General features: G+C 39.9%; 1 protein-coding gene across 1 annotated transcript in view; it reads right to left on the reverse strand.

Annotated features, from left to right (window-relative positions):
• LOC139213056 (polypeptide N-acetylgalactosaminyltransferase 10-like) overlaps positions 1 to 19,909 on the reverse strand; it is a 62,652-nt gene that overhangs the window by 16,030 nt on the left and 26,713 nt on the right. The gene's annotated exons all lie outside the window — the stretch shown is intronic.

A 19,909-nucleotide genomic window follows, 5' to 3' on the forward strand; every position in this document is an offset into this window, starting at 1 on the left:
TAAAGCCTTCATTTTTCCCATGGGAGTCGAGTCCAGCAGCAGAAAAGAAATGCATTGTGAAAGTGTGACTTAAAGGGAACCAATCTACATGCTGATGGTGTCATTATAAGTTAAGTAAAAAAATTGTCCATTTCTACTTGAAGTGGTGTAATTTGCTTTGCCCTGCCATTCGTCCGATCTTCCAGTCCGACATGTCTCTACAATTATTTTACTCACGACAACGGCTTTCATAGAAGAGGCTTTCAATCAAATGCACATACACATGACCAGCAAACAAACTTCAATTTCATTAACAATTCATATATATATCTGTTTTGCATTTTTTGACTCAGTAAATGCTGAAAGTGATGATTTAACCACAGTGCAGAGTGGTGGCTGTAGAGAGAAGAATATGCTTCCAAAAGATGGCATGAGACAAAACTAAACCTGGAATGAAGGCATGTCTGTAACCAAAAAGTAGCTTCTAGCAATGAAAGTTTCAACTTGCAACGTGGATTCAGGCTGCACATTATATTATACTATTTCACTTTCATGAAATCACTATGTTTTGTAGTTGTATGGAATTTGTAACTAGCAAGCTCCTTGATCATTGCTTTGAAAAAGATACACTTTGATTCACATCATCTATCTAACTATTTGCTTGGCTGAGGGTCGAGGTCAAATTATAATTTACTTGCTGCACATTGCAAAACTAATTATTCAACAGTTTTGAAAATGGATAACTGAAGTTATACAGGGTCCACAATGACTTTAAAAAACAAACTTCTCAAACAGTTAAGCAGACTACACTGAATTGGTATGTGACATTAAAACACACAATGTTGTGTATACTGTGTCTGTGTATATATCTGTATAGCGTGGCATATTTTGTTTGATTTATTATCTATTATTTGTCTCAACCTGGCTCAGGGGATGTGACAAGTCGGGAGTCCATGCACGAGGTTTTACATAAAACAGGTTTGATTTATTAAGAGTCAAACTAAACCAAAAAGCAATGATGCAGAGTGGATACCAGCTGTAGGAACTGAGAGTGATCACAGCTTTTATAGCTCGAGGACCAGACGAGCTTAATCAGCTGACGACCCTCCCACAGTAGCCAATTCCTCTGCTCAGGTTGCCAGGACAGCCTCCACAGTGGGAGGGGTGTTACACATTGTTGCTGCTGAAATGCCATTTTGGACGTTCATCTATACGTGCCTTACGTTCCTGACTCCATCCATGTCGACACACTCCATTTCATCTTCTTATAAATCAGACAAACTAATCTGGTTTTTGCAGCTTTAGTGTTTGTCAGTGTGTCAGACGGACAAACTGCAGAGCATTGTTGCTTTATTGTTGCAGGACAAAGGTCTTCAAATGAAAGAATGAATGATGATTATCTTTTATCGGTTCATATTCTAAACCGCCCATGAATCTATGTTGCTGAGATATATTGATTTAATGATAGATCAGAAAATGTTGAACATTTGATCCGTGGAGAAAAGAGACAAAAACAAAGAACATAAAACAAATTTCTTCGTTGAGGCGCATTACTCCACTGATTATCTCTTACCTGGCCACAGATATAGACCGTTTTCCCAAACGGTGTGTGTTTGAAACAAATAGCCACTCTTGCAGAGTAATTCTCTTAACAGCTTAAAATGACCACAGTGAACCTGTCACCCCTGTCAAATGCTGCAGGCCTCCTTCTAGACAAACTACAAGTAAACAAAAGCTTTAGCAATGTATGACCCAAAGCTTTATCAAAGTCAGTAGTGTCAGGTGGATAGACATTTAGTTGTGTAGGAAAACCACGTGACTGCCACTGTAATCTAGTCACATCCATCAGTGCAATTAAGTACAAAATTAGCCACCATTAGTCATTGACACAGGTTGTTTTAATGGTCTGTGATTCAATGAGATCGAAGACTTTTACATTTCAAGTTTGAAGGCTCTTCATTTGATAACATAAGGGCAATAATTCTTAGTAAAATGTCCTTCATCTCTGTTGACCTTTGGTTTGATGGTTTGTTCTTTGTGTGGCAGATTGTAGTTGACCTTGATAGAGGAGACAAAGTTCTCTGTTTGCAGATGAAAAGCTTCATATAAGAAGTTATTCTCTGACAAGTGTTTCCTCAGTTAGTGATTTGACAGTAAGGTTGGGTAAACTTGATATGTTTGTGAAAATGGTGCAAATCTACCATGTCTTAATTAAGGAGGCTGTTGCTCATGTTTTTTTTGGAGAGCATGTGAAAATAGGATTCTTCACACTAAGATCTCCCTCTTGAGAATAAAAGCGCTCTCAGTTTTTTGAATAGAAATTATTCCTGAAGCAGTCAAAATATGAAATATAACTTTGACAGCTTCTTTACAAAAACCCACAATGCCGCCTGCCGACAGACGGCAGAGAGAAGCTGAAAGGTTGACCTTTTAACTTCATCTGTTGGAAACTTTCTTTACTTCATGCCAATTGCAGATCTAACTGAGGCAAAGTTGACAGCAAAGAGAGAGGCAGGCATTCAGAGAAGCAGATAGAGAAAGTGTTCTGAAGGGCTACCTTTTGAATAGACGTGCAGCTGACCTATTTCTTTGTCCATTTTATAAACACTGTGCTTTTCTCTCAACAGTTCATTTGTCTTTTTACTTTCTCTGGTTGTGCCTCAATGCAGTCCGTTTAAACTTTTTTTTGAGGGGTTAGTGGAGTAAACCACTTAAGTAGTACTGGTTTGAACATCTGCATTCTGTTTCCATTCATTCATCCATGCCGCACTGTAACCATGGATGTGCAGACATATCTCAACAGGAGCACCCTTGATGCTACAGAAAACGTCAAAGTGATGTCTCCACAGATTTATGGATGTTTATCCTTGACAAACATCAAAGCTGCTCTGCTAGCTCTGTAAAGAGTAAGTAGCTCTGATCAAAGCATTATTTGTGTTACATCTTTGCGTTCTGGTTCGTCAGAATTACAAGCAAAGTGAGTCGGGTGCTAACAGCTAATGTATGATTCTTCACAGAGATGCATTTACAGCTGTATAGCACTTCTCTCACTCACATAATATTTCACACACCCCCTGTTTGTAATCACAGTGTCTACTGTGATGCAGCATGAAGACACAGGTTTAGTATTGGACACCTAAACAAGCGCTCAATAGCAGCAATCAGTCCTGCAAATAACCGACTCCCACCTCAACCTGTCGCTTCAAGCTGACTGTTCGTGATCCTGTTTAAAACCGTCACTCTATCTCTTATGTCTCCATCTATATCACCCCATCAAAAATGAATCCCAAATCTAATCCCTCCATCCTTCCATCCTAGATTTTCAGGCTTATATGACGTCTTTGTGTGTTCTTTCCAGATTCTGTCTGACTCCACTGAAGGTCAGCTATCTTTATTTTCAGTTGCTGTGCTTATTGTGTTGCACAGCAGCTGACTGTGACACTGCTACAAGGGCAGAAGGGCTCCAGAAGGTCGGCGTCGGACGGCATGGAAAAGGTGAGCTGTTCTGGTCCTGCAATAAATCAACCCATTAAAAACTGACCATTACGAGCTTGAGTCTGACTCTTTATAAACGCTCACCCTACACAAAGTGACGCTTACATCATCCTGGTAATGACAGGAAGCGAGGCAAAATTAATCAATGAACATTTGCCCCGTGTGTGAGAAGAGCTTGTATGGGAAGAGGTGAGGTAGAAAGATCAGAGCATTTAATTATGATTGGTTAATTTTCGCTGAATAAATTGGAATACAGCTCATACTGTTTACCGAAAGCAAGGAGGCAATTAATCACACTAATGAGAGCAAGCTGATGTCGGCAAACACATTAGTCTTTATTAGAATGTGAAGCGGAGGAGATTGGAGGGCTAAGGCGGTATGGATGTCGGGGTCATTTCACAGCATGGAGCAGAGGGATGAATCACTCATCACACGCCAGTTTGGTGATAAAAATCCAGGCCGTTTCTTCAGCACAGACTATACTCCACCTGGACTCCCACTATAACATCCCTCCCTCTCTGCCTCTCCACCTCCCTGCAGTCTGTCAGTCACTCACTCACTTCTCCCATGGACGGTGCTGCAGCTGCCCGGCCCTCTTTCATCTGCTCACATGGGGACGTACTCAAACATGAATTAGCAGTTAGCAGTTGAAAGCCGCAGCAATTGGCCTCAGGCTCTTGTCAAAACGTCTCTGTGCATTTAAAATGTCAGTGATAAAATGTACATGTGTTTGTAGCTCATGCTTGTCTCGCTTTGATGCATGTCCAGTGAAATGAAACCACATCCGCTGCGTTTTAAAGGAGCGGTTTGTCAATTCGTGTCTTTCACTACGCCATAAGCACCTTAACCGGAACAAGTCTCTTTTAGCACGTCAGTTAGAGTTGTGTGGACATATCTTTCTTTTATGTAAATTACAAAAACAAAGAGCTAATGTGTGATTCCAATGTGTTCCCAACACAATTTCAGTGTATTCAGGCCCTTTCTAAACACCTGCATGTTACTTGGTTTTTAGTTGCCAAAAAATTCAATTTCAAGACTTAAAGTATGTGTCATTCAGAGATGTGGAGACCTGTGATGTCTACAGTTATTCACGTACACTGCTACAACACAGCTTCCCTTCTGACAACAACTACAGAAATAACTGGGATAAGTCTTCATACCCCAAATTATTGATATGAGTGTTTTCTTGGATTTGGAGATGTAATGCAAGTCTTGGTCTCTGCTGTCTCTTGAAGGTTTTGCAGTAGTTTTGCATCAAGTCACATCCTCAAGTACTTAGGTAAATAATTATACAGATGACTTCAAGTTTTCCTTGTCAGGAAAACAACAAACTGTTAATGTCATTGTTTTTCTAGTGAGGACAGTCAATTTAGACAATTTATCAAATGAGCTTCATAAACAAAATGATTGACACGTCTTTTAAAACAAAGACTAGTACGAAACAACTACATATAACTAAATACACACAATAAAAAAGCCTAATGTCACCAAATGGCATATAAATAAGTCAACTTGTGTGTTTTCACATTTTTCACACATATATAATGTACATATTTCAATATTTTTTTCAAATGTATGATTACAGATTGGGCTTTTAAATTGATTAGTGGGTTTAAACCACATTAACTAATGTCAAATTTGATAAGAGCTGTTCTGAATTACAAATGGGCTTCCTGCACGAGATGAAGACAACCTCACACACATCCCACAGGCGCACACACACAACCACCAACACCACGAGCAACATCCTCCCTAATGCATTTTTTTAAAAATTCAATTAGCGCTGAGACACAGTGGATCGAACATGGCGCACCTAGCTCTGTTTCCAGGATGGTGGATTAATCCCAAGATGCTCTGGCACACCACCAAAGATTGGAGCTACTCGTTTATTCCCTCAGCAAAATATTCTAATGCCCTTGTGAACTCCATCACACTCTGTCAACTCCCTTCCTGCATAAACTTGAAATTTTGCTGCTATGTTTAAAAAATTAATGAATGCACATTTTGTGGCAATCCACTGTATACTGGCAGTTCTATGTAGCCTACCATCACTCTACATCATAATTAAAGGAAATATGCCATATGTGAAGGGACTGTCTCTTTGTGTCAAGTATAAATCATGCATAAGCTTCACTCTCAGAGACAACATACCCCAGTGTCGACCATCTCTAGCAAAATCCAGTGTGTTAAACCAAAATGCTAAAAAAAAAAAGGTAGTACATTTCTCACTGTAACGGATGTGATTTCATTTTCCCATAGAATTAAAAGAGCATACAGCTGAAATGGCAGAACACAAAGACGGCCTGTCTCAACAACAGCATTGTTTCTCTATGACCGTGGCAGAAACAGATTAAACCAAAAACAAATCAGGAAAATCTTAATGGAGATACTCTGGCATTTGGGCATCTAACATTTACACAGTGACATTGTGTAATAATGTCTTTTAGTCCAGGTGTCACTGGAACCAAAAGGAAGCTCGAAAAGCAGCCCATCTTATATATTCAAGAATACAATGAACAATACGGTCTTTTAAAGACCTCAGTAAGTTATTTGCAGCTTAAATTTTCTTTCAGACAAGATCTTAGACCAAACATTGGCCGTGTACAGGAAAGGGTAGACAGCAGCTTTACAGTCAGTAAAAACATAGGAAAAGAAGAGGTGTCACTGATGTCTCACTGATCAACTGTCTTAAGCTCAAGAGACATGTCATTTGATATAAGAATGCACAATGAGATTTGTGGTTATAATGTGAAAGTTTTATCCAACTAAGCCAAATGTGTTGCAGACGAATACGGAGAGGAACGTGGAGACCAGGGGAGAAGTAGAAGATGAAGAAAAGCAAAATATATGAAAGGTATGAACGTAATCAACATGTGAAGATCTAAACTAAGCAGTGGGTGGGGAACGTGAAAAAAAAAGAAGTGAATGGAACATCGTATCCATTACGAGTGGATAGTTTCTACAGTTGGTTTCATTTTTGAGGTTGCAGCTCTGTTTTGAAAGAGGCTCTGCAGCCACACCCATGCACAGTCTACATCACTTCTTACAGAGGGAGCTTGTAGTCAGTGCTGCATGTGTTAAGCACCAAAATTGCATTTTATTGTGCCACCTACCTGGAGTGTCAAACATCCTGCCTCTAAATAACTGCTATCTAAATAACAGACTTTCACTGATAGGTTTTAGCGATGCTAAGTTTGAGCACACATCATACTCTAGAGTTCAGATCAGTAGAGATAATTAAATCCCTATTGTTTTGCTGATTTTCTAAATATAAGCTCCTGCTAAAATTGCATATCAAATAAATATGCATGAGCAAATAACTGAACAAACAACAAAACAAGACAGCGAAGTGTGGAGGAAGAAATTCTTCTCACAGTTTACTTATCACTCATGAGTGACATTTTTTTATCTGAGCCAAACTGCACTGAGAGAGAACTTTGTATGACTTTGTTCCCAGGGAACTGTACGTGTGCTGTATCTTAACCTTGTAACATCCAATTTTCTTTATCGGTGTAATTTGAAAACCTCAGCTGGAACTGGTTTTCTATGTAAAAGAGCCACTGCAATCCAAGTTGTACACTGGTGTTGAGTATCGCGTAGTTGTGAAGTAGAAGAACATTTTAATTACCATCAAGCCTAAATTTCTAGCTTAGAAAACTCATATTCCCTCCACACACACTTTGCTAATGAAATTAAAAGTGTTTAAAATTCAACTTGATTCTACATATTGTAAAGGCATTCACGTAGATTACTATACTGTTTTTATTATAAACCACAGAACAGCTACTAAAATGTTTTGCAATATGTTTGCAATGATTTTTTCTGAGTGGAATAAAAGTTAACTTTGAATTTTAAAAAAATGGAAAATAAAGATTTGTTGCTGAATTCACTTCGTTACCCATTAATTTACTTTTAAATGCAGTTTAAATAAACGGAGGGCTGGACCAGAGATCCGTCAATTTGCCAAATTGGTTTCAAATGAACTGAATGACTACATTTTCTAGGGTATTGCTTAAATGCGGACGCAAAGCTACAGTGGTTGAACATAAATGTGACTCATCTAGTCCTCTCGTCTTCAGAAAGACGTTTAAATCGATCAGCTCCCACTGATGGCTCAACATCTCTAAATGGCAACACTTAATTAGCTCCTTTTGTCCTCTGTCTCCCTCTCAACCTCCCTCTTCATATCGCTCTCTCCCTCGCCTCTCTGTCACCCTTCACTGAGCACCATTACCTCATTATCTCCCTCCACTCTCACTCACATACACAAACAGAAACAGGGACACACACTGACATGAATGAATAAACATGCTGCTCTTTGCTCCATCTTTCTGCATTGCTGCCTCTCTCTCTCTCTCTCTCTCTCTTTCTCTCTCTCTCTCTCTCTCCCTATGCATTCGCCTCCATCGCTGCCTGTCCCACAAATCGTCTCCTATCTCCTCATCACAGCCTCTTCCTCTCCCCACCTCTCCATCATGCAGATAGTCGGGCTGCTGGTGTTGATAAGACTGTTCAAAGTAGCTCTACAGTGCTGACAGCAGCGTTCCCGGGCAGCCAAAGCAACTAAGTCATTAATAAAACTGTCCTGAAATTAAATAAGTCCATTAAGAACTGATCAAAAACTCTGCAGTATACAGTATAAGTTTGTTTCTCCACAGCAGATGCCCCAATTATTGCCTGCAAATGGGCAGAAAGGATAGAGACACCAGTTGGTTAGTAGCTCTGTCAGTCAGTCTGTCCATCAATCACAAACTCTTTACTCCAAAGCATATTTCTTAATTTTGACACAGATTGCTAAAAAATGTATTGTGAATATTCAAGGTGCAGAGGCGGACTCTTTCACTCTTTCACCATCACCACAAGATCAACACTTTGATCGAAAAAAGTTTTGCCCTTGACAAAACATTTACGTAACTTACGTATCGGATTCAGAGAATGCATCCCGATGGTTGTGGTGCATTCCCTGCCTTTCACACTATTTCAAAATGCAATGTAAATGTAACGTTTTACATTTTTTGACACTCCAGGAACTTTCCTCCTCTTAACTATGCCAAAACTGTCAACTTTGCACATGACATATCTCGTGATCTAATAATGGTCTGGTTACTCTGGAGATGATCCTCATCACAAGAACAAGGAAAAAAATGCAATACCTAAATACAATCAGATTAAAAAACATGGAGAGAATCAGTACCTGGTGGGAAAAAAGCTTATCAGAGTTAAAATAGGGACATTCACAGGAAATATTGTCTGAGGCATCACAGAAATCTGACAAATGCATCTCAGCACTCAAACTCCATTAGTGTCATTCATCTCCTATGTTGAATTCACAGTGTGGTGCAAAAAATAACAGCATGGCAGCAAACAGCAGCAGTTACTGTCTTCTTCATGTCATGGTCATTCTGACAGACAGAAAGTAGCGCTTTTCATTTTCAGTATTTCATTTTCACTACTTTATTCTCACCATAAGAGCAGGTGCAAAAATGTCTGTGGCTTCAATCCAACGGTAGCTTTGGTTGGCAACCATGTGTACCAGCACTGGTGGAAGGTTACAGTCGTTACCCTTTTGATCACAATAACAAATTTCAACACAGTTAGCGGTTGACCTCTTATGGTCGGCTCTGCGGTGGCTCGAGGTTTGATGCCGTGTTGCTGTCTGATGGCCAAACTGCCTCTACATCTAACTGAAAATGCATCCAAAGTCACTCTGTGTAAGAGCAGCACACAGGCCACTCCCTATTTGAAATGAAGCATTGCAGCCATTTGTTCAACTGATCCCATCAGGGAGCAGAAAGCTGGAAAGTAATTGGATGATGAATCAGCCAATGGCAGGTTTCCATCAAAGAGAAGCTGATTGTGCAGTGTGTCACCACAGCCCTGTTGAGTAAATACAGGCTCTGCTCTTGGCTGTGATTACACGACACCAGTCTTTTTCATTCTGAAGAAAAATCGATGTTATTGACAAATGCAGCTAAAGAATTTACACGAGAGCTGAAGAAAATAATGGCATAAAAAGGTGTTTACAGGCTTTGTAGCAGGCAAACATAATGAAGAGTTTTCATCTAAATCCAACACTCATCCATGGAAAAAGAAGAACCCGGATAGAGCATTCTGCATTCGGTAGGATTTTCACCAAATCATCATGATGACATGACAATTCATTGATTTATATCTGCATATTTTGGCACAGCAACAAATACAGTTCAGTAGTTTTCAGTAGTGGCACAAACCCCCATAAGAACAAGTAACATTCATCTTGCTGAGATGAGAGGTTTAGTTTGTGCAGTCTGGTGAATCCAACTTGGAAAATGTATGTGAGCAAGGCTAAGATGTAGCCATAAGCATACGTTCTACATGAATAGAGTATTTACATAAATGCATTTTCACCTTTAAGGAGCGTATTTATGAGAGATCAAAGGCAGACCCAGCTATTTTCAGACTATTGGCATATTTCTGGTACCATGTAATATAAGCCGACAGCTGGCAGCATGACTAAACACAAAAAATACAAACAACAAAACAACTAAATAGAAGGACGCGTCAGAGTTCAAACACAATTTGAACAACTAGGACAAACCAATTGGAAGATTATTGAATGAGATTTAGAGAAACACAATAAAGGCCAAAAACATGGAACAAAAAGCTTATGGAAGTTGGAATCAATACCATTTGTCAGCTGTGATCACAGAATAGCCTGTAGAAATCTTTCCAAATCAAATCTAGTTGTAAATGGAGATAAAGGATGCAACAGACAGCAAGATGATTTCTTTATATTGCTTATAAAATATGCAAAAGTGAAGACAAGAAGGAATGAATGAATCAGTGTTATGTATTTAAGTACTTGACACCACTCGCCGGAGGAAAGGTAACACACAGACTCATCCAACAGACTTCTACTCTAAATTGAGATATACAATGCGTTTTTCAACTTATGAATGTTACTCCAATATCAGCAATATAGAGTAGTCATGGCTCAATCGAGCACAAAAACACTCTCCCCACATGGTAACTCAGTTCACCCCTTTGAAACTCCACTGTGACACGGCCAAGGGAAATGAATGAATCACACCTTTCCCTGCATCATTAACTCCTGTCAGACTCCTGCACAGAGCCCCAAACTGCTCTACTGGTGCTGTGTACGTGCCAGTAGACTCAGGCTGTGGTCATACTGGCCGGCTCCCAGGTGTCAAGGTGTGAATGTGTACCGCTCTCCCCTGCAGCCACGGCGGTTAACAGTGTTTTTGGTGTTCTTTATTCCATTAATAAGTCCCAAAGTGAGTGTTCGTGTGGTGTCATGGCTGTGATAATTTGGTAGTGATGTGCAGAAGCTAACAATGCCATAACGCCTCTCTACCTCCTACAAAACAAATTTACTACTAATATGTTTTACGAAATAGGATTTGGAGAGCACTTAATAGCTGTTGTTTTACTGCTCTTTCCAGTCCAGGAAGTGTGACATTCCTAAGTTGTTGGCTATTTAGATATTTAGATATACAAAGTTTTGGTCTTTGATACAGGAGCCCAAAGGTTTATACTGTCTGTCGCACAGTCAGGTTTAGGCTACTGAAACAGTGAGTGGAGGGTAGGGAAAGACAGTAGTTTTTGTGTCTCATGCTTGAAGTTTGATTCTTAAACATTCAACAAAGACAACAAGGTTTACCTAATCTTAACCCACAAACAAAACCATTTATAGTTGCATAATTGTGCCAGAAATTGGCTAATTAAGATTTAAGTTTTAGTTCCACATTTTAATAGACAGTGCTGCAGCCAGCTACAATCATCCATCCATTCATTGTCTATACCGCTTATGCTTCAAGGTCGCCAGTCAATTACAGGGCTGACACACAGAGGCAGACGACCATTCACACTCCATACCTCCTCCAGTATTTGAAGTCTCAGCAGTTAAAATGGATTCTACGAGCAACCTAGTTTCACAGATCAAAAAATCAATAGAAAGAAACATAGAAGCTACTTGATATAAATTATATTTCACTAAATTCATGTATATACATGTGTATTTGTGTATTTTGGGCTTCTTCATCAAAACACAATACATACTTGAAATCCTATTTTTACCTCTATTGGTGCAAACAACAAATATAAACTATATAAACAGAATTATAGTGACATATGCAGGCTGTGTATTTGCCTATATGACAGAGATTTGAAGTTTTGCCAAAAGTAACATTTTTAGCAATGTATTGGTAAGGCAATGAGCATCTGGACATGGCGTTTGTACTTAGTGAATGTACAAAAGGAGTGGTTTGAGAAATGTCAATGGTTATTTTGTACTTTTTGGCATCCAATTGAACTCCATTGTAACTGCTAGGAATCCAAGCTGAATACAGCTCCTGTGAAGGGGGAGTGAGCTGCAAACACTTTCAAGTACAATTTGATACTTTGATATTAGTTTTCAGTGGAGTATTCCCACTGGGTGAACTATTCCAAGTCATCAGCTATAGGCATTGGGAATAGAGGTGAGGTTTGGACGATAAGAGTCCCTGCAGTGGCTGAACTGATTCTGGTGGACCTGTGAGAGTCAGATTTAGGAGCTTTGCTGATCTGATCCCAGGAAAAGCTGATATGATGGAACATATGAGGCTCCAGCAGGCACAGACTGTAACACACACACTCTTACGTACATGCAGTGTTCCCTCTCCTTGCCTCCCATGCACTATTTGCTCTCCCTTGACATAGAAAAGAAGGGGTCTGCTCTCTGTTTCTTTATGTAACAAGCCACAACTACGTTCAGTGCCACAAATCTGTGAAATGACTTGGGCTCCACCAGCAGAATTCATTGCCCATGCTCCTCTACCAGTGCTAACCGGCAAGACAAAGGTGTAACCATTTACCCAACATAACCATTGTTACAGCACAAGGGAGCCTATATGAACCACTCTTCTGTTATGATCACATTAGTAGAGCGAGGCGAGGTTGACATCAGTCATATGACAATAATTTAACTCAATACCTTTGTTGATAAAAAAAAAAAGAAAAGAAAATGAGCAGCACAATAAGTTTTCGAAGCAATGTAAAGAGAATTTCAGTGAGTGCAGAGACAATAGAAAATAGTACAATGTTGGCAAATCCACTGTGTATATAATCATTCATTTCTGCTGTTTTTATTTAGGTAATTACTGTATGACAGTTGAATAGATCTAGAAAAGGCAAAGGCTTTTCTCTGACTTTAAACAAAGCAATTGCATATGATATAGCATATGCATAGGTCAGGTCATTTTTGCAATATTTGCAATATCAGCTACGCCATTCATCTGATTTTACACATCCCATAAAGACATCTTTATGTTTGAGCCACAGAATGTTTTTAAGAGAAGTGAAATAAATTGAGTCCGTGCAAATTCTTGAAAATAGTTTGAAAAAGTCGCTATTTGTCTGGACAGCACAATGGGTTTTAGATGTTTTTGAAATAAATTGTCTACTTTTTGCACAGCCATCATGCTGTCATATTCAATATAAGAATGGTTGGCTATAATCAGAAATCATTTTACAATTTCCAAGGCCTCATATTATATGTACGGTGGTGAGGCGAAGGAACAAGCTAAGAAAAGAGTTGAAACGAGCTGATATAAAACAGCCATTGTCAGCTCTGATAGCAGCTCTTGCTCACTGTTTGTAGTTCAGTGTCACGCTTGAGTTGCTGGCTGTAAATCAGAGCTGCCTGTTGGTCAGATGGGGGAACAGAGAACAGAGTGAGGACGAGAGGCAGAGCAAAAGATAAACAGAGAGGCAGAGGCTGAATAGTAGGGGTCATTCTCCCCTGACATGTTGGTGAATCGGCCTCAGATGAAACCTGTAATTAAAGAAATATAAAATACAGTGGAGGAAAGGAGTGGTGAAGAAGTGAGGGGGTTTTAGTATCCAGCGACAACATGGAAGACCCGTGGCATATATAGGAGGGAGAGGATGAACTCTTTACTGGAAAATCTGTCACACCGTGAAAATTAAATAGAATGAAAATAAAATGAAGATGCTGTCTCCTGATTTTTCACCATTAGCTGACAGCAGTGCGTTATGTCATGTATATCTTTTTTAGCAGAAAGCAATTATGTATTGGTAATTCGAAAGACTACCAAATAAGTGCAATGGGTCAATATCTAGTCCTCATCTAACTAAAGCATGATGAGCTAGAACTATGGCGTGATTGCCCGTGCATACTGCTTGATCAGCAGAGTGAAAACTAGTCTTACAGCTAAGCACAAGGCGACTTGGTCGGATTCAAGAAAAAGGACGGTCTGTATTTGGACAGAGCCTTTCTACTTATTTTGACTTCTCAAAGTGCTTTTATGTCACATCCTCATTCACCTGCTCACACATTATTCACACAGGAGGAGACTGTTCCTTCACACACATTCGCACACTGAAGCCATGCTTCAGGAGCAGATTGGAGTTCAGTGTCTTGCCCAAGGACACGTCGACATACAATAAGAACATAACATTCTCTGAATTCTCTGAAAAGGTTTCATACGGTACGAGTCCTGGTGCCCTGGGTCAGGGGATAAACGATTTTTCCATCATACCTCTCGCTGCTGTAGCTTACAATCCATCCTTCAGCTCTAGCAAACCAATCATTGCTGGTTAACATAAATGCATCACTACCACTGTATGTAGGTAAGTACATTGACCTTGGAAAGGGGTCAAGGGTGGAAATGGAGAGTGGGTGGAATATATGTCACTTGTAACTATCTATTCCTCCGATTGGATAACTCAAAATAAAACTAACAACAACAAAAAAATCCTAACAAGTCTGTGTAGCAGGTTTGACCTGATTAATCGTGCAGGGTGACAGTCAACAGTCAAGTCTGACAAATAAGAAGAACAACAGTCAAATTGTCGAACCACACAAAACTGGGAGTGAATTCAAACACACTAAAGAAAACAGCAGTGGCCGAACAAACAGTCAGACCACAGCTCAACATCAGCATCTAAACGTGTATTCACAAAAACAGGCGTCCATGTGCATGGCTGAATGTGTGAATGGAAATTAGAAGTACAGTCCGTCCCGATCCCGCTCCGGGTTTTACCACGGATGTCCAACTCAAAGCCAAAACAGGAAATCAATCACACGCAGCGTCTCTCAACGTAACTATATAATAAGGACAGTGTTTACATCCGGTACTCACGATACCATGGACCAGTCCGTCACTTTACTCGGTCCGTCGGACAGGATTACAGCTTCGGCCTGGGCTCCACTGAGCCGGTAACTCCTGGGAAGCTCCAGTAGGGAAGTATTTAATCCACATGAACTCCACGGAGGATCCTGGCGGCACGAGAGGCTCCTTCCGGGTACCGAACCGACGCGGATTTTGACGCGCGACCGGATGCCGAGGTAAGGTGGCGTCTCTGAGACTCACGTGTGTTTCCCCTGGAGGTTGGAGTCAAACTGCGCGGGCCATGTGGAAAGTTAGGATTGGATCAATGGACGCTTGTGGGTGGTAACTGAAACAAACCTGGATGTAATTCTGAACCCGGTCACTACAAATTAGTGATGGGAATTTCGGATCTTTTTAGAGAGCCGGTTCTTTTGGCTCGGCTCCCTAAAAAGAGGCTCCTCAGATTTTTTTGTTGCTTCAATAAATTTATTACCAAATTATGTGTAAAATGAATTACTAATGTAAAAAACACATTGTATCGAATATGTATTATTCATATTGCTTTATTAATTTTAAATTATTTAGTTTTACTGGGGTCATAGAGCTCTGGGCTGCAGGTCTTGGTGGCTGTGGTGTTGTCCTGGATGATGCTGTAGACATTGTAGGAGCAGTAGACACACTGGCACCTTCATTAACAGCAGCTTCCCTTGCTTGTCCTTCCTCCTCTAACTGAATTGATGAGTGAACAGTACACACATGCCTGTGCAGGTTGTTTGTGGAGCCTGCACGATATGGAATTTTAATTTTGCAAAGTCTGCACTCTGCCCTCGAACTATCAATTATATTAAAACGTGTCCAAATACGTTTTCTGTCGCTCATTTTTCTCACCTTTCCTGCGTGCAGTCTCTGACCATGTAGCAGTGCTCTCTCGCGCTCTCTTGTCTCTCCCTCACTACAGTTCGTGTGCTCACTGCGCTGTGTGTCTGTAACCCCCCCTAGAGATAATAGTTGACTGGATTACAAAATCAGAGGAGACAAAAAACCATCTCATACCAGGCTCATGTTCCAAAACAATAAATAGATTGTCCATTCATTTATATTACCAATTTCTGATCCCACTTTTTTGGCTTTTGCAAAACTAAGCAACACATAGCCTGGCACAATACCAGACACCTGGAGAGAGAGACTGAATGAGCATACGCCATTTTGAAATGGAGTTTCACTCACTTTTTTGTTAGCAAGCTACTTAATTCAGAGCAGTAAATAAACATGGGCTTGAGGAAGTCACAATGTCTGCTGTGAACAACCAACTGAAGAGCACTGCTGCTGTCGTTAGAAGAAATGAATGCACTTTCAGATATATATATATAAATATATATATATATATATATATAATATAGATATTAAGTTTTGAGTGAGATAAGGAGGCCAACTATGTAAGAGAGCAAAGGCTGCCTTTTTGATGAGTCCAATTAATTGATCGATTGATCACAACATAAGTTTGCAGCATCATCACCCATCACTTTCACGAAACAATTGTCTGGGGAAAGTGGTGAAAAACGAAGCTTACAACTGATAACGGAGACATACAGAGCAGATGTATTATATAGGAAACTAATTCTCAAACCTGCTGCTACTTATTTATGACGTCACTGTCATAAATTGACACTTTCTTTTTAACGTGTGTTACTTTTTTCTATTGCGCTCTTAATTTTGTGTTTTAATGTTGTATACCTGTACATTGGCTGTTGCAACACCTGAATTTCCCCCATGGGGATCAATAAAGGATTATTATTATTATTAATGGGTTTGTCATGAAGGCAGTAGAGCATTATTGGTGCTACTTTTCAATAAATACAGCTGGAATCAACCAGATATGGACATATTCTGTGCTATTTATTCCACAGATCAGTTTTAAATGTATTGTAGTGAGGAACTGAACAACAGAAACGGCAGCGCTGAGCTGTAGGCGACAGGGTTCTCACTGTGGCCAACACCTCATGAAGGTAAACAACTTTACCTTGCTGTGCAGTGGAAAAACACTGACACCATGACAGTGCAGATCAGCTGTGCGCAACCGTTCATGGCATGGCTCCACACAACTAAGCCCCAACCCACTATGGAAAAAGCCACCGTTTTTTAAAAAGAAGAAATAACTGCAGGTGTGAATACATAGATGTATGGTTCCATGAATGAAAGGACAAAAGTTTACTCCCGCAGCCAATTTTCCCAACATACCTCTGGGGCTCTTGTTGCTATGATACCTCTCCAACATCACTGCCACCTGACAAATACCATTTGTCATCAGCAGCTCGCTGTGAAACAGACGGCAGCTAAACCTGGAGTCAGTCACTGAAGAGATTTTTCTCGGTAGGAATTTGGTAAACAACAGTTTTTAGTACATCATCGTTTTTAGTGTATTTTGCCATTATCCAGGTGATGAAGACGGGAGGGCATGCATTGAGAGGATAGTCAGCTCTGCTACAACAAAGCCTAAATTCAAGTTGTGATTCATAGATGGTTAGATGTAACTTTATGGAGCCCAAGACTGATATCAAAACATCAACCTTTGGCGCAAGACGGCAAAGATAAAGGATAACAAATGTTACAGAAATCGATTGCAGCATCAATATGGCGATGGTGATACAAGGAATTTGACTCTTTTTTTTTTTTTTTCTGTTGCTTTGAATGCACTTCTACAGAAATAGATAAACCAAAGAACAAGTACAACAAAGCTGAAGAAAGTGGATTGTCTGATGTTTAAAACTCCCTGTCTGATGAATGTGATCAAACAGAGAGAGATGAAAACTGAACAAATAAAATAAACCGTAAAAGTACTACAGGGTGCAGTGCTGAGGCTGCCATCCACGGCTGACTTTCATCATATATGCCAAATGCTCAGAGACAGAGTGAAGTGCACTTACTTTACCTTATCTTGAATCTTGCCCTAAGGGTTATTTTTTTTATAATCAGATCATCTAATCATTATTATTTTTGATTAAAACATTTATTTTCTAGCGTGATAGATACCAGAAAACAGTGACGAAATATCTATAATTTCCTAGAGCGCAATGTGACATCTTCTAATTGCTTGTTCTGCTCAACCAACAGATAAAAAGCCAAAGATATTTAATTTACTGTGATGGAAAACAGAAAAAAAACAGCAAATCTTCCCATTTGAGTAATAAATGTTTGGCAGTTTTGGTTGATAAATTATTTGTCAACTTGTCTACAAGAATTGCATTTCTTTCTGCTAGTGCATGGAGAGCGATCTAAATGGGAATGAGGATAAGAGCTGTTTCATTTCAGCTAACTATGTACATACAGCTTCAGATTCCCACAGCTGATTGATAAGGCAGAGAGAGAGAGAGAGAGAGAGAGAGAGAGAGAGAGAGAGAGAAGGAAAACTTTCACCAACACTGGAGGGATCCTTTTAATGACCACATTAATAAAACTGGAGATCATTTCTATAATTACAACATGTGTAATCTTACCCACCTTACAGGCAAACTTCTCAATGCTAAAAAAAAAAAAACAGCCTCATTGTGACTTAATTTGCCTCAGGATAACCGTTACAAGCAGTTCCGGTGCATAATGAAGTGTTATAAATATAGCAGGGCATTAGTATGACTGTAGGCCCTGTTATGCTGTTAAGCACAGGGCGGTAACTCAGCATCAGAAGTGACTAGGAGGGTTTCTTACCCTCTGTGTGTGTGTGTGTGTGTTTGTGTGTTATGAAAGGAGAAATGCCAGGACATTAATGACTCACACAGATTATGTTTTGTGAATGAGAATTAGATCACAATTTCAACTCTCAGTAAAGAGGAACAAGCATACAACAGGACAAAAAAGGTTAGGTTCAAGTGTGCATTTAAATGTGTATGGATGCTTGTGGTTTAGTTTCACCAATCGTTAAATTAACCATTTTTCTTGGTTTTCATTTTGTCCAATTTCTAATATTTGGACGTGTTGGCAAACAACATATCAGAATAGTAGACATAGTATTTATTCCTCCACTCATCTTTTCACCCCTGATGAGACAGAAGTTCAGCCATGTAACAATTAAGATCATAACCTTTGGTCCCACTCAATAAATTGCCAAAGTGGAGACGCTCATTTTGAACTTGTTGGATCTGTACTGACTTGTGGTCTAGTGAATGTGGCCTGTAGAATGTGTCCACCATGTCTATTTATTTTTAGAAAAGGACTAATTAGAGAGAGTAAAAGCATACTGACCAAGGCACTGACTTCATGAGGAGTCATGGCATCATTTAGCCTGCTAGTGTAGGTAAGAAAGGTCTGAGAGAGTCTGCACACCTAAACAGACCTGAGATCAGGTCTAATCAGCCAAAGTCAGTGACCCACCCACCTGTGTGGGTGCAGCACCGTTGTGCAGGGATTTGCGTTTTCATTCCCAGGGCATCAAATCCCCTTGCTTTGTGATCCCCGTTGACATCTGATACTAACACACAAGGCACCCTTCAGCTTCTATATGGGATGCAAAGGGCAATGTGTTGTATAATAAGATTAAATGTCTGCACATAGAGGTGGAGGTATGGTTAGATGACTGGAACGCCAGACTTTGATTGTGACTCAGTGTATGGGTTGAAACAGAATCTGTGACGGATTCAGAGCATTAACCGTGTGGCTTTTCGGATTGGAACAGTTGCTGTGTCTGATTTTGGCAACAGAAGAGTACCTTGTGCGTTGGTATCAGACGCCTAAGCATCTGTGTTTGACGCTCTGAGATTGAGTTGTTCCTGCAGGCTCTACTTCCACTTTCCACTTGCACAGACCAACATGCTGCTGTGAACGCCGGCTGTATTTTACTGTAATAAATCTGTTCCACGAACATATTGCTGCCGCGGTAGATTTGTGACCTTTTGTTGACATTGTTTTTTCTCGTTATTAACGCACGCAGCTTTGGTTATATATTTGTGTTTTGTGGATTGGTTTGTGTTGAGACAGGTGTAGTAGACGAGTGTATTGATTGAGATCCATGTTGATTATTTTATACTTATTCACTCTTTGGCACATGCATATCATCGTCTTCCTCCTTTTTCCACATTCATACATAGAATCATTTCTCAACTTGGTAAATTAATGTGTGAACCAGAAATGAAGCACCACACTGTAAGCCTGAATCACACGGTATAATAAATCAATTTTTCTCTCTGTAATGCACTTGCTTCCTAATTTATTACGCAAGGGTTCAATGCATTGATTTGTGGTATTCTGCACAGAAAGTGTCTGGGATTACTCTCTCCAACACTGTAACACCAGCTACTCAACCAGAGACCAGAACTGATTGAAGTTCACTTTGT

This window comes from Pempheris klunzingeri, chromosome 14, assembly GCF_042242105.1.
Source record: "Pempheris klunzingeri isolate RE-2024b chromosome 14, fPemKlu1.hap1, whole genome shotgun sequence".
Lineage (NCBI taxonomy): Eukaryota > Metazoa > Chordata > Actinopteri > Acropomatiformes > Pempheridae > Pempheris > Pempheris klunzingeri.